A 14,539-nucleotide genomic window follows, 5' to 3' on the forward strand; every position below is an offset into this window, starting at 1 on the left:
TTTCCTTTGTTCTGTTTATCTTAAATCTGTTAATGAAATCAAAAAATACATGAGTTTTTGGGCTTTCAAGGCACATTAATGGTTTTAATAAATCCAAAGGACACAAAAATCTCATGACTTCAGGTTATTTTTTCCCAAATGTGCCTTGTCATGCCTTCTCTTATAATGTACTTGTGCAGATCAAAAACAAGTAAATAAATAAAATCATATGTCTTTCTAGTCAACTGTCAACTTTTGAAATTTACCAAAATCTTGATTTGCCAAGATCACTTTGAATACTAGGTCTGAGTGCCAATATAATATATTAGCTATTTTCCAAGCATTGTATACCATCTGAAGAGATGATAAATATGATTTTTAGTGACTTTATTTAGATCAGTGACAGAAAGGTTACAAGGGACCAAGAAGAGAGCCCATAGTAATGCACCCTTACCTAAAAAATGACCTCTTAAGAAAAAGGAAACAAAAGTCAGTCTAAAATGAGGAGCCTTTGAGAAAATCATGCTAGCTCTTATTGATCACCACTACCCTTCCTAATCATTTTTATTTCCTATAATAGCTTTTTCCTTGTAGCAAATAATTAAAATGTTTGTCTTTAAAGAGCAAGATATCTGAGCTGTAATTGAAAACCATATGTCTGCCAAATTTGCAACTTTCCAACAGATTGCAAGAGAAGCATGGGAAGGCTTTGCTCCAATGACTTGGCTGCTCTGAAAAATCAAAGTGACTAATAAATTACATTTAAAAGAGATCTGATCGTTCCCACAAGAAAAAAAAAATAAAACTTAAATAGTCACAGATATAGTTAACCTCTTGCAGGTGCTCACTTATGCATCTAGAGGAAGGTAGATGGCATAGTGGATAAGCAGTGAGCCTAGGATCATAAAGATCTGAGATCAGATTTAGTTAGTTATTCTTACTAACTATATTCCTGGGCAGATAGCTTAAGCTCTCACTACCTCAATTTGTTTAGTTGTAAAGTGGGAATAATAATAATACATAATTCTATTTAGCACAGGTCCTGGCACATAGTAGATGCTTTAAAAATGTGTTGGTTTTCCCCCCTTTCCTTTCCCTTATTGTCTCTTCCCTAATTAAAATGTAAGTTATCTGAGAACAGACTACTTTTATTTTTCCTTTGGATACCCCCAACATATTGCACCATAGCTGACAAATAATAAATACTTAATATATAGTTATGAATTGATACGTTCCATCTGTTGGCTCAATTCACTGTCAATTAAAAGATGCTTAATGTGCTATTCTACAAATGGGTTTTCTGGCCTATTAATTTATTTAATAGTAGGGTTTCTAAGAAACCTAAGAATACCTTGAATAGAAATCCAACATCGTAGCCTCATCATGTGGCAATCAACACATTCAGATTGTGATAATTAGGGTCCAGGAGAGAAAAGGATTAAAATCATAGCATCATATAATGCCAGAGATTGAAGAGAGAATTAAAATGTTCTAATCCAGGACTCTCATTTTATACTTAAGAAACTGAGTTCCAGGAATAAACTCACTTGCCTGAAGTTGCATGGCTAAATTGTACCAGAACTGGTCTCAGTTTGTGGTCTCAGTCAGAGATTGACATCTTTTTTGCTAAACCCCATGACACATGCATAGAAAGGTGGTAAAATTGAATGAGAACTAGACCTGGAGTCAGAGAATCTGCATTCAAACTGACTCCTCTGTGTGACTTGAGGAAAATTACTTTGATTTCTCGGGCTTAGTTTCTTAGTTTTCTCATTTATAAAATGAAAGGATTGGGCTAAATCTTTCTAGCTTCTAAGACATATGACTGTGTGGTACTAAAGCCTTGTAGAATCCCCTCCTTTTCTATTAACTATCTTCCCTAAAAGATTGGTCATAGAAGCTAAACCCCAAATAATTCAGAAACCTTAACAGAAGGATGGACTAAATGAGAACATTATTTTGAAACTCCAAAATGTCATTCTGAAAGTCAAGTTCAGCTGCTTTTTTGTTGTTGTTTGTTGTTGTTGTTTTTCTATCTCAATCAAAGAAAATAAAACTCAACTTAATGGTTAGGTTCTATCACAATCATTGACTATTCCTCAAAAACAATTTCAATTTGAGCTATTAGTAAACTTTCACAGAGCAGATGAAACATTGCTACTCTTTTCTCTTAACTTCAATTTCCTTCTCTCTTTACATTTTTAATTTTAAATAGTTCACACAAGCAAACTACCTATGGTTAAGGTTAAGGCAAAGACATCATCAGGCTTTAAATGAAATTAAAGATTCCTTTGTCAGTGCCTTTTCGGAGAAACTAATTTAGGAGGAAATACTGGCTGAAATTATATTTAAATTGAAATTAATATAACAATACCTTGCATTAATTAAAGCTTCAATAACCTTTGTCATTGTAACTTTTAATTAAGCAACAACAAATGACAATGGATAATCTATGTTGAATGGGTAACTCTGTCAGTTAACTGATATCAAAGTCAAGAAAAGATTAATTTCTATTCCAAATCATTAAATACATTGGCAAGACTCAGGGAAAATCAATGAAAGAATTGGTAAGATTACATTGTGCACTGATTCTAGAACTCACAATCAATTGCTAATGAAACTGAAGCTCCAAATCATGATTTCCTGATGAATACCCAACTGAGCAAAGGTACAAGTCCTTTGATACCAATTAAACAACACACAGCAGTAGCTCCTTTTTGAAAGCTGGTATCCTTAGAAAAAGTTACAGGAATTAGCTTAATCATAATATAGCATTAAATTATCAGGTCCTTTATATAAATTGACACTTTTAAAATTATTTTCAGCAATACAGTGCTATAAATGAACTTTATTAAGTTGGGATTCAGAATAACTGGTATCTATTTCTGGCTCTTCCATTTCAAATTTCATTCAATAATTAATTGGTTAGTACCTACAATCTACAAGACACTGTGTTAGGCACTATAGGTACATAGAAATAAACTCTGCCTCTGTTCTCAAGAAGTTTATATTGTACAGGAGAATACAATATATATAATACAGATAAGTAAATACAAGATATTTTGAAGAGACAGAAGCAAGCACTCCCAATTAGTAGGAAGGTTTCCTTTAGGAAGTAGTAAGCCTTGAAGGAAGTTAGTGATCCTATAACATAGAGGTGATGAGCAAGTACATTCCCAGGCTTGGGAAAAGAGCCTGGAAAAAGGAGAAAAAATGCCAGGTTGGAGGAAAATTCAGAATGTATTCGCTTCCATTTTGGAAATGTAGACTTGAGCCAGTCTATAAAGAGATTTAAATGTCAAGCTGAGGAGGTGGTGAAAATCCAAGAGTCATGAGGAACTATTGAAGGCTCTTGAGGAATGGAATATTTTGGTATCTGTTTGAAGAACGGATTTGAGGGAGGAGAGATTAGTAACAGCAGGATCAATTAGGAAATTATTAGAAAGTGCTAATGAAACCTTAAGCTAAGGTGGATCATTTTAGTGTAGAAAAGGGAACACATGTAAAAGATATTAAATTGATAGAATCCAGTACTTGGAAACTAAAAAGATAATGAAAGATAAGTATTAAAAAGTACTTTATCGGCCTAAAAGAACTGATGTATTTTACATATGGGCTAAATCAATATCCAGAAATATAGGACTTGACTTTTAGTCCATATTGAGAATGACAGTTTTAATATCTTTCTAAAATAAATATGTTTTTTAAAATGTTATTTAAAATGTTATAAATATAACTAATAGCAGTGGTATTTAGGATGATACTGTGAAAAGAATACTGATCTTAAAAATCAAGTTTGGGTGAATTATCTTCTTTATTATTCTCCTAATATCTGCTACTTATTGCCCTTGTGATTGTGAGAGCAAATCACTTATTTTCTTAATTTATAAAATGGGAGTGATATACAGTATACTTTCACAGGACAACTACCAGAAAATTATCTAATAAGACTGTTAAGTACCAGGTTAAGTCTCCAAAATGGAGAAAAACTTAAGTTTCCAATAGGGAAATTTCCATTTCACTGTGACCATGATGAACTTTGGGACCTCTCATTGACATACAAGGGCAGATTCTAAATGATTTCATTTTTAAAAATATAGTTGGTTTAACCATTGCACATTTAAAAAGGTCTATTTAAAAATAACACCAAACTTGGAAGGAACACTTACTATTTTACCCTGTGGCATTATTCAGAGTTCTATTCATCTATATAAAAGCAAGATATTATAAAGTCTCCTACAGACATTTTTTGGGGGAGGAGAGGGTATATTCCATTCAAAATAAAGAAACAACTTATGGAAATTATGTGAAGCAAAATTTAGAAATGAAACTCTAACAGTTCATCATTTAAGAAAAGAGTAATCTAGTCTCTAATCTCATTTCATTTTCCCAGCCTTCCCCCCACTCCACCTCCTCCCCAGCCATTTTCTCCACCTCATCCCCAATTCCCCCAAGGACTATAAGAGCTTTGTGTTCTAAATGTTTTTCTAACTATACAAGCTGTCTAATCATAGAGATTGCTCCCCTTGGTCTGCCTGCCAAAGGCACAATAGTACAACCTCCCTGGGGAAGCAGAAAGTTTGTACTTGTCTCCTCCTCACCATGTTCCTTTGGAAAAAAAAAAAAAGAAGAAGAAGAAAGAATGCTACTTAGGAAGGAGACTAAGAATCCATTCTTCAAAAAATCAAAGGGAAAAACCAAGATTCTAGCAGGGATGATCACTAGTTGGACAGTATCAGAAGATTAGTTGAATATTTTTAGTTGGAATATTTTAAACTCAGCAGACCAATGACAAAAGATTGGAAGCAGCAGAGCAATAGCAATCATAAATCAAATCACCAGAACAAATTTTAACAGCAATAACAAAATGCCATAATTGCTTGCCCACCCTTCTTAACACATGGAGAGTATTGCAGTGACTACTATTCCACTAACACTAACACTAGTATTATAGCAACCCATCCATATTTCTGTGTTTCTGCAGAAAAAGGTATATTTTACAACTAAGGAGACAGGACAAAATACCATGATCCCTTCAGCTTGGTGTGAAGGATCAAATGGAATACAACAGAAAGAACAATAAACTGAGCATCAGAAGTCCTACATTCAAGTTCTAGATTTGAAATTTATTAGCTTGGGTACCAAGGACAATTTAAACAATTTGAACCTCAGTTTCTTTGTAAAATAGAGGAAACAATTCATGTATAATCTACCCCACAGGGCTACTGTGAGGAATGTGCTTCATAAACCCAAAACCTCTAAAGAAATGAGCTTCAAAAGAAATGTTATAAATTCAAAGTATTACTTTTAGTAAGAAAATCACTGCAGTACTTCATTAACAGGTACCTTGTTTTAAGAAAGGAACACTCACCCAAAAAACTATTTTAATGACCTAGAAAAATAACAACAAAGTTCATATGGAAAAACAAAAGGTCAAGAATTTCAAGGGAATTAATGGAAAAAAAATCAAATGAAGGTGGCCTAGCTGTATCTGATCTAAAACTTATTATATTAAATTATAAAGCAGCGGTTACTGAAACCTTTTAGTATTGGCTAAGAAATAGACTAGTTGATCAGTGGTATAGGTTAGGTTCAAAGGACAAAACAGTCAATAACTTTAACAATCTAGTGTTTGACAAACCCAAAGACCCCAGCTTTTGGATAAGAACTCACTGTTTCACAAAAATTGCTGGGAAAATTGGAAATTAGTATGGCAGAAACTAAGCATTGACACACACTTAATACCATATACCAAGATAAAGTCAAAATGGGTTCATGACCTAGGCATAAAGAATGAGATTATAAATAAATTAGAAGAACATAGGATAGTTTACCTCTGAGACCTGTGGAAGAGGAAGGAATTTGTGACCAAAGAAGAACTAGAGATCATTACTGATCACAAAATAGAAAATTTTGATTCTACCAAATTGAAAAATTTTTGTACAAACAAAACTAATGTAGACAAGATTAGAAAAGAAACAATAAACTGGGAAAACATTTCTACAGTCAAAGGTTCTGATAAAGGATTCATTTCCAAAATATATAGAGAATTGACTCTAATCTATAAGAAATCAAGCCATTCTTCAATTGACAAATGGTCAAAGGATATGAACAGACAATTCTCAGATGAAGAAATTAAAACTATTTCTAACCACATGAAAAGATGCTCCAAATCATTATTAATCAGAGAAATTCACATTATGACAACTCTGAGATACACTACACCCCTGTCAGGTTGGCTACAATGACAGGGAAAGATAATGCTGAATGTTGGAGGGGATGTGGGAAAATTGGGACACTGATACATTGTTGGTGGAATTGTGAATACATCCAGCCATTCTGGAGAGCAATTTGGAACTATACTCAAAAAGTTATCAAACTGTGCATGCCCTTTGATCCAGCAGTGTTTCTACTGGGCTTATACCAAAGAGATACTAAAGAAGGGAAAGGGACCTGTATGTGCCAAAATGTTTGTGGCAGCCCTGTTTGTAGTGGCCAGAAACTGGAAACCGAGTGGATGCCCATCAATTGGAGAATGGCTGAATAAATTGTGGTATATGAATGTTATGGAATATTATTGTTCTGTAAGAAATGACCAGCAGGATGATTTCAGAAAGCCCTGGAGAGACTTACATGAATTGATGCTGAGTGAAATGAGCAGGACCAGGAGATCATTATATACTTCAACAACAAGACTATATGATGATCAATTCTGATGGACAGGGCCATCTTCAGCAATGAGATGAACCAAATCAATTCCAATAGAGCAGGAATGAATTGAACCAGCTAAACCCAGGGAAAGAACTCTGGGAGATGACTATGAACCACTACATAGAATTCCCAATCCCTCTATTTTTGTCCACCTGCATTTTTTATTTTCACAGGCTAATTGTACACTATTTCAAAATCCAATTCTTTTTTTTACAGCAAAATAATTGTTTGGACATGTAAACATATATTGTATTTAACTTATACTTTAACATATTTAACATGTATTGGTCAACCTGCCTTCTGGGGGAGGGGGTGGTGGGAAGGAAGGGAAAGGATGGAACAAAAGTTTTTGCAATTGTCAATGCTGAAAAATTACCCATGCATATATCTTGTAAATAAAAAGCTATAATAATAAAAAAAGAAAAGAACACTCAACAAGAATTTATCAAGAGCTTATTACTATGTGCCAGGAACTGTGTTAGGTTCTGGGTACACAAAGAAAAGATCAAAATAATCTCTGCTTAAAAGATCTTCCTATTCTACTGGGAGAACCAAGTACACACATAATGAAATGCAAAATATATTCTAAAGAAAATACAAAATAATTGGTGGGTAGGAGGGAGTGGAGACAGTTGACAATGACTTGTCAGGGCTTAAGAGAGATTTTGGTGACAATGAAGAGAGATTAGAGACAGTAGGAAAAAAAAAACTAGAAGTCATCTTCAAGAGATTACAATCTTAACTATGAGAATTGGATTAGTCTGACACAAACTTAATAAATGCTAGTGGACTGATTTACAAGAGTACAAAGAAATGGAACTAGTTCAAATCTTTAGGGCTCACTCACGGCTAAGGATAGGAAGAGGAGCAATCCAACAAGAGATGGAAGAGTGTATTCTTATATGAGTTATATATTGTTTTTGTGTGAGAGCAACAACATAGTATCTTATATTTATAATATAATAGAAAGAGCATTATACTTGGCATCCTATCACCTAGGTTTGAGCTCTGTTTCTGCCATTAAAAAAAATGACAAAAATAGGATCTAGAATAATTTTGATTGCCCTAAGAACAGTAAGTTCAGAACTAAGAAGGTAATAGTCCAGATGTCCACATATGGAATAAGATGTTCAATTCTAAGTTCCACTTTTTTGAAGAGAATTAACATTCTGTAATTCCTTACCAAAGGAAGGTGATAGACTAGAATGGTACCAAAAGGGCCTAAAAGAACCTACCATGTGAAAACAGGGTAAAAAAACTAAGAATGTTTCGCCTAAACAACAGTAGACAAGGTGTGAAAAACTCTTCAAGAATTTCAAGGACTTTCACATGAAATAAAAATAAAACTTGAGCAATTTGACATAAGAGGTAGAGACTTCATAAAATAAAAAAACATTTCCTAACAATGAGAGCATTTCAAAAGTGAAATGGGCTGGAAGATGTAAAATAGGACTGCCTGGTGAGATTGTATAAGGTTATCTGTTCCTCCAAACCCTCTCTTACCCACCCTTTCATTGACCTAACTAGCACATGTAGCAGGGAAGCCAGACTAGCTAAAGCAGCAAGAAATCCTGAAGGAGAGACAAAGAGGTAGACTGTGTCAGGCAATTCACCATATCTCCTTGTCTACCACTTCCTCTCAACCCTATTTGACAAAGTTGAGAATCCTGAGCCAAGGATCCCTGAGAACAGCAGAGCCCCTCAGACTACTGGCCCTGCTTTTAGTCCAAGTCTCACGCCTATCACTAAGAGGAGTAATAACTGGGAAGAAGTGTGATGTACTATCATCAATGCCATCTGACAACTAAATAAATGCTCAGCAGCAGTAGCAGTTTTATGAGCAGGTCAGCCTACGAGTCTCAGGAGGGACAAAAATGTCTGAATCCTACTCCAGCTTCCAGTTCAGCCACTATAACCATCATCTTCCCAGGAAATAAACCCTGTGGAAATCAGACTTGGCAAGTGCTTCTGTAGGAGTTACATTTTCTGCCTCCTCAGCTGCTGAAGACCCAAAAAAGAAAGTCCTGATGCCCCAATTCCTTGGCAGTTTCAAATAGCTCAACATCAGAAAATATCATTATCAGCACAACTGACATTAAAGATGCCTTAATATCTTCTTTGCTGCTGTACCGTAAGGACCATAGGACCTTTTTTCATCTTACTTGCAGCTAAACCCACTTCCTTGTGCATCTTTGCCATTAAAATGTCAGCTCCTTTAGAGAAAGGACTGTTTTGTTTTTCTATTTGTATCCACCAATGCTTTGAACATAGTATGCATTTTAAAAATGCTTTTTCATTCTCAGAATCATCTTTTGCTCTGTCTTTTCCTTTGCCACCAATACCAAAGCAGCTTTTTTTGATACTACTTTGCAATATGTTGTTTCTTCTTTCCATCTCACTATAACCATCCTAATGCAAGTCCTTATCCTATTTCACCTGTACTATTGAAAAATGCCTCCCACTCTCCCTGCATTAAGTCTCTTACCTCTATAATCTATCATCCAGACAGCCACCAAAGCAATCTTCCTAAAGCACAGATCTGGCTATGTCACTCTTTTGCCTAAGGGGCTCCCAAATGTCTCTAGGACAGAATACAAACTTCTCTGTTTAACATTTTAGACCCATCATGATCTGACCTTAACCTCGTTTCCAGGCTTACTGTACATTGTTCTCTTATATATGCTCTATGTTCCAGCCAAATTATCCTACTACTTTTCTCTACTTATATATAATATCCCTTCCTTTGCATCCTGTATCTGAAGTGCATTTCCTCTCTACCCCACCCCCCACCTTCTCTGCCTCTCAGTATTAATCCTTAGTTTCCAAGTTTATATTTACGGAAAATGGTTTAGTGGGAAAAACACTGGATTTAGAGGAAGGGGAATATGGGTTCAGATTCTGATTCTGGAGACAGAGAATGGCCAATGACTGAACTCAGTGGAAGGATGCTTGGAGATCCAATGAGTGGCCGTGCAATGGCTTTAAAAATTTGAAGATATGGAGACTATTTAATCCCAACATGCTTATTTTAAAAATGAAAAATAAAAATTATTGAAGATTAAATAGGTAGGATTATAATCCCTTATTTTTCCTTCACTTCTTAGTCTTAAATATGGAGTAGTAAGAACTATGTAAAAATTTATAAAATGAGAACTTCTGTCCAACCACTGACTATATTGTTCCTCAACTTTGTATGACAGAAAAGATTCTAAGTGTATGGGGGGAGAGGTGGGAAGAATATTGGGGATTTGGGATTAAAAGAAGCTATCTGTCAGGCTTCCTGGCATAGAAGTCTCCATAGGTACCAGGTTCAACCACATGCCACTGGCCCTGGTAGAAAAACTTATCAAACTACACTGTTGCTTTAATTCAACAAGCAGAAACAATCTGAACAACGAGTTCCAAAGTCTACAGGAAAAACTGGCTGGAAAGAAACTGTAGCCATCACAATCTATTCATTAAAGGTAAACCAATGTGGCATCTTCCCTTAACTCCAATAGATTGCTTTAGAATTTCTCTGAACTTCTCAGACAGTTCTTGTATGTCACCATACCAACCTCCTTACAAAGAATGCTGAAGGGTTGGTCAGTTCATTTTTCTTACACTCGGATTCACTTCATGGCCCATTAATATAAGCGGAGCATCACTCAAAATCAGAAAACTTGCAGTGTATACAAGATTTCCAACAGCAGGCTCATAAATCACAGTTCTCTGATTTGTTTAGTGGATTTATAAAATTGCTTTTTGCTTTAAATAGTCACAGGGTTTAAATAGAAGTCTAAATTAAAATTAAAATAATGCATATTGCAAGAATACTTTCTTCCAAGGGAATGATCAAAACTCAGATATAAGACATCACTTCTTTTTATGCCAGCAATATAGGCTCAAAGACTTCATGAAAAGAAGATAATCATGTGCCAAGAAAAGAAGCAAAAAAAAAAAAAAAAAGTCTTTTCAATGTAAAGACCAGATCTTGTCTGCTGTGATTAGTTAAAATGTCTCTGAACAAATACTTCCATGACTCAGAAGCTCCCCATGAAATCTGTCAGGGGGTCTCAGAGAAGCCCTATTCAGAGTCCAGAAAGCACGCTTCAAACAGCAGGTACTTTACAAGTGGTCTTAGAATGGAAAGCTAAATGGCTAAGCATCCACGATTATTTAGCTCTCCACAGTTTGCCAGGTGCTCGCATTCCTTACAACAGCTCCAAATAACAGGCAATCGTCATCACCAGGCCCATATCTAAGGAAACAGATTCCGAGAAAGTGACATCATTGCCAAAGTCAGTATGAAGTTCTGTATCATTCATCCTGTCTGATATTCCCGAAGGCCCCAAGCTGACAATTCCGATAATCGCCAAGCCAGGGAGAAAACTCTGAAGTAGCTGCCCTTCTGAGGGACGGCAGGCACTGTGACAATCCCATATCTCTTTGCCTCAGGTTGGAACTTCACCTTGCTCTGATCTCGATGTCCCGGGGCCATCCAGAGGTGAGCGCTACTACATAGAACGAGTTAAAAGCTGCTTGGTCCAAAGCTGACAAAGATCTCGGTCCTTCATGACCTGGCACAGGGATCCCTGAGGGAGGAACAACTCCCTCAGCGATACCCTCCAACAGCCTCGGGGCTGTCTCCTGCTCCGATCAGAACCAGGCCTCCCTGACCCACTGGGGCAGTCTAAGGACTCTGCAATGTCTATGGACAGACCACACTGAGGGAATACGCTTTGTAGGTCAAATGAAATGGTCCTATTTCTATTTATTATAGGATATGAGGCCACCAAAGTATGTGATGTCTAATGTCTCTTGTAAATAATGACAGAAACTTACTTTTCTACATTTCTGTTAGGTTTACAAAATGCTGTCTCCATAATTCTGCGTGGTAGGTGGTACAATGTCACAGAGGTATTTCTGGGCTCCATATGAAGAAAAGCTTATTTTTATACCACTCTGACAACAATGCTCTGGTGCGAGGGCTCTGCCCAGTACCCTCTTATCTCTCATTATGCCCTCCTTGATAGTGACCTCATTAGTAACTATGGGTTCAATTATCTTGTCTATGTAGATGATTACTAGATTTATACACACATACACACTCATAAAATTCTGGTTCTACATCACCAGCTATCTACTGTTATAATAAGTTTCAAACTCATCATATTCAAAATAATACTTAACTATCCTGGCCACCAAGCCCTCTGGTCTTCTTGTCTTCCTTATATCTGTTGAGGACACCATCATTCTTTCCCTTCCCCTTTCTTGCAATCTCAGAGACATCCTTAACTCCATTCTCATTGACTTGGTATATCCAGTCAGTTGCTAAGTCTTCCCATTTCCATTTCCTCAACATCTCTTAAATCTACTCCCCTTTCTTTACTCATACCACAGCCTAGTTCAAGTCTTTGTCACTTCTCCTCCTGACTATGAGAGTGGCCCACTAACCAGTCTTCCTGCAGAACCTCACTTTATTGTAAGAACATGAAGCATGAGGACAGCAGTGGATTTTAAGTCTGTATCCCATCTCTTCCCTATGTTAGTTGGATTTACTGCACATCGAGCTCTAGATGCGAGATTGCCCAAATGCCAGCCACTGACAGCTCTATGACTTGGGAAAGTGACTCAACCTTTTGGGTCTTGTTTTCCTTATCACCTACCTACCTTGAATGAGGGAAGGAAACAGCATGTGCCAGGCACCTCAAGCCACCACCACCATCTTAACTTCTATCTTCCCTCAGCCCCTGATGGAGAGACCCTAGGACAGAATCCAAGAGCCTTGCAAAAGCCACGCATCCCACAAACAGCCAGACTTGCTTCTCTCCCAGCAATCCACAGTCATCACTGACAAGAGAAATAAACTGTGGAAAAGTGTCCCCCTTCCTCATGACCACCAGCAACAACTACTCATCAAATGTCCGTAACAGTCAGACAGAAGAGATCTAGGAATGGCAACACCTCCAAAATTCACTGCTCCTACTTATAGGCTGGCCCTCACTTTCCATTTTTGTGCAATGGGTGTAAGCCATCCTCATCAACTGTCAAATAATTGCCATAGGGCAGTCAAACACATCTAACTGAAATAGCAAGTTATCCTGAGGAAAAGATAATGGGAAGCACATATCAGGTAAGTCAAACCACCACCACTGCCTTTCCTACTTTTACCTTCAAATGCTAATGGGGATAGTCCAGGACTGTGAACTCAAGAACCGTTGAGAACCACAAGGCTACTTCTAACTCAGTCTGCTAAGCCATCATCATGGGAAGCAACCCTGTGGAGATCCAACCTGGAAACTTCTCCATCATGACTGAAATCTTCCATAGCAGGTATCTCTTCTATTAAATGCATACTCCTTGAAAGCAAGGACTTTCTTCTTCTATTTCTATTGCCAAGAGTTTAGTAGAATGCTTTGCATACATTAATAAACTAAGTTTCATTCTTTCATTCATTCATCCATCAATAAAATGACAAAACTAGACTAGGTAATTTCCAAAGTTCTTTCCAGATCTAAATCTTCTTATTTTGTGCTTTTAATTCAGAGGTTAAACATTTCTTGTCTCTGGAGGAGAGATTACAAAGCCAGTTACATCTCCACTTTGGACTGAGTAGTTATGGATACAAAACTGCATAGAATAAAGTGTAAGTTACTCTTTTCACCTATCAATAAATATGACTACTAAATTTCACAAGCCAATATCATGCATTTTTGGCTATGAAGAAAAGCTCTGCATTGGTAAATTGTTTTTTAAAAAAAGAAAGAAAGAAAAAAAATAAAAGAAAAAACAAAAATAAAAGAAAAAAAATCTTATTAGAAAAAGAAAATGGAGCCAATCAGGATTAAGTGACTTGCCCAGGGTCACATAGCTAGTAAGTGTCTGAGGTCACATTTGAACTCAGGTCTTCCTGATTCCAGAGCTGGTATTCTATCCACTGTTTCACCTAGTTGTTCCTTATCAGAAAATTTTCTTAACTGAAAGAAGGGATTTAATATTGAAAGAAATAATAAGATAAATGATATTTGATTTAGAAAGTGAAGTATTAATTTAAGGAAACAACTCCAGACACATCTTTCTAATAAGATCTCAGATTGCCTTTCAAAACAATTCCACTCATGCTACTTATTATCATTCCTAAAGCATTGCTATGATTTTTATTCCACTGATCAAAACCCTCAAAGATTTCATATCGCTTATTGAATAAAATCCAAATTCAAAGCCCTCCACCTACCTTTCAAATTGTATCTCACAATATCAACCTATACATTCCAATTATTTATCTTACCTAAAGCATATTCCAAATTTTCCTGTGTGTCACCACTCATGTTGTTTCCCGTACCTGGAATATTCTTCAACTATAACTCTAATTCTGTTCACTCACAATCCAAGCTATATGTCCAGTTCAAAATACCATCTCCTCAGTCAAACCTCTCATGATACCATACACTTAAAAAGTTCTCTTTACTGTTATCCCACAGAACTTTTTCTTTGATGAATTTAAATTCTAATTTTTATTATACATATCTATATATGTCTATTGATCTTTTAATTATGAGGTCCTTATGGCTGGGCCAATTTTCTTATTAATCTTAGTGTATCCTTAGCTATTAGTATAACTTATTTACCATAGAGAGCACGTAATGAAAGTTTGTTTGTTGAAAATCCTCATATGGTGATACTGACCGAAAGTTACTGGGTTCATGTATTTTTTGAGTACATAAGTGTAACAAAAACCCTGGAAGATCTTATCAAATCTTCGAAATATGGTCTGAACAACTGATTGCATCTCTGTCATGCAAAGACCAGTCTAGCTAAGTTTGGCATAGCTTTCTTCAGAAAGTTGGTCAACAGATAATGTTCTTTT

At 36.2% G+C, this 14,539-nt stretch overlaps 1 protein-coding gene across 1 annotated transcript in view; it reads right to left on the bottom strand.

Annotated features, from left to right (window-relative positions):
* ZFAT (zinc finger and AT-hook domain containing) overlaps window positions 1-14,539 on the bottom strand; it is a 280,433-nt gene that overhangs the window by 59,690 nt on the left and 206,204 nt on the right. The window lies entirely within an intron of this gene.

The sequence above is a fragment of the Antechinus flavipes genome, chromosome 1, assembly GCF_016432865.1.
Source record: "Antechinus flavipes isolate AdamAnt ecotype Samford, QLD, Australia chromosome 1, AdamAnt_v2, whole genome shotgun sequence".
Lineage (NCBI taxonomy): Eukaryota > Metazoa > Chordata > Mammalia > Dasyuromorphia > Dasyuridae > Antechinus > Antechinus flavipes.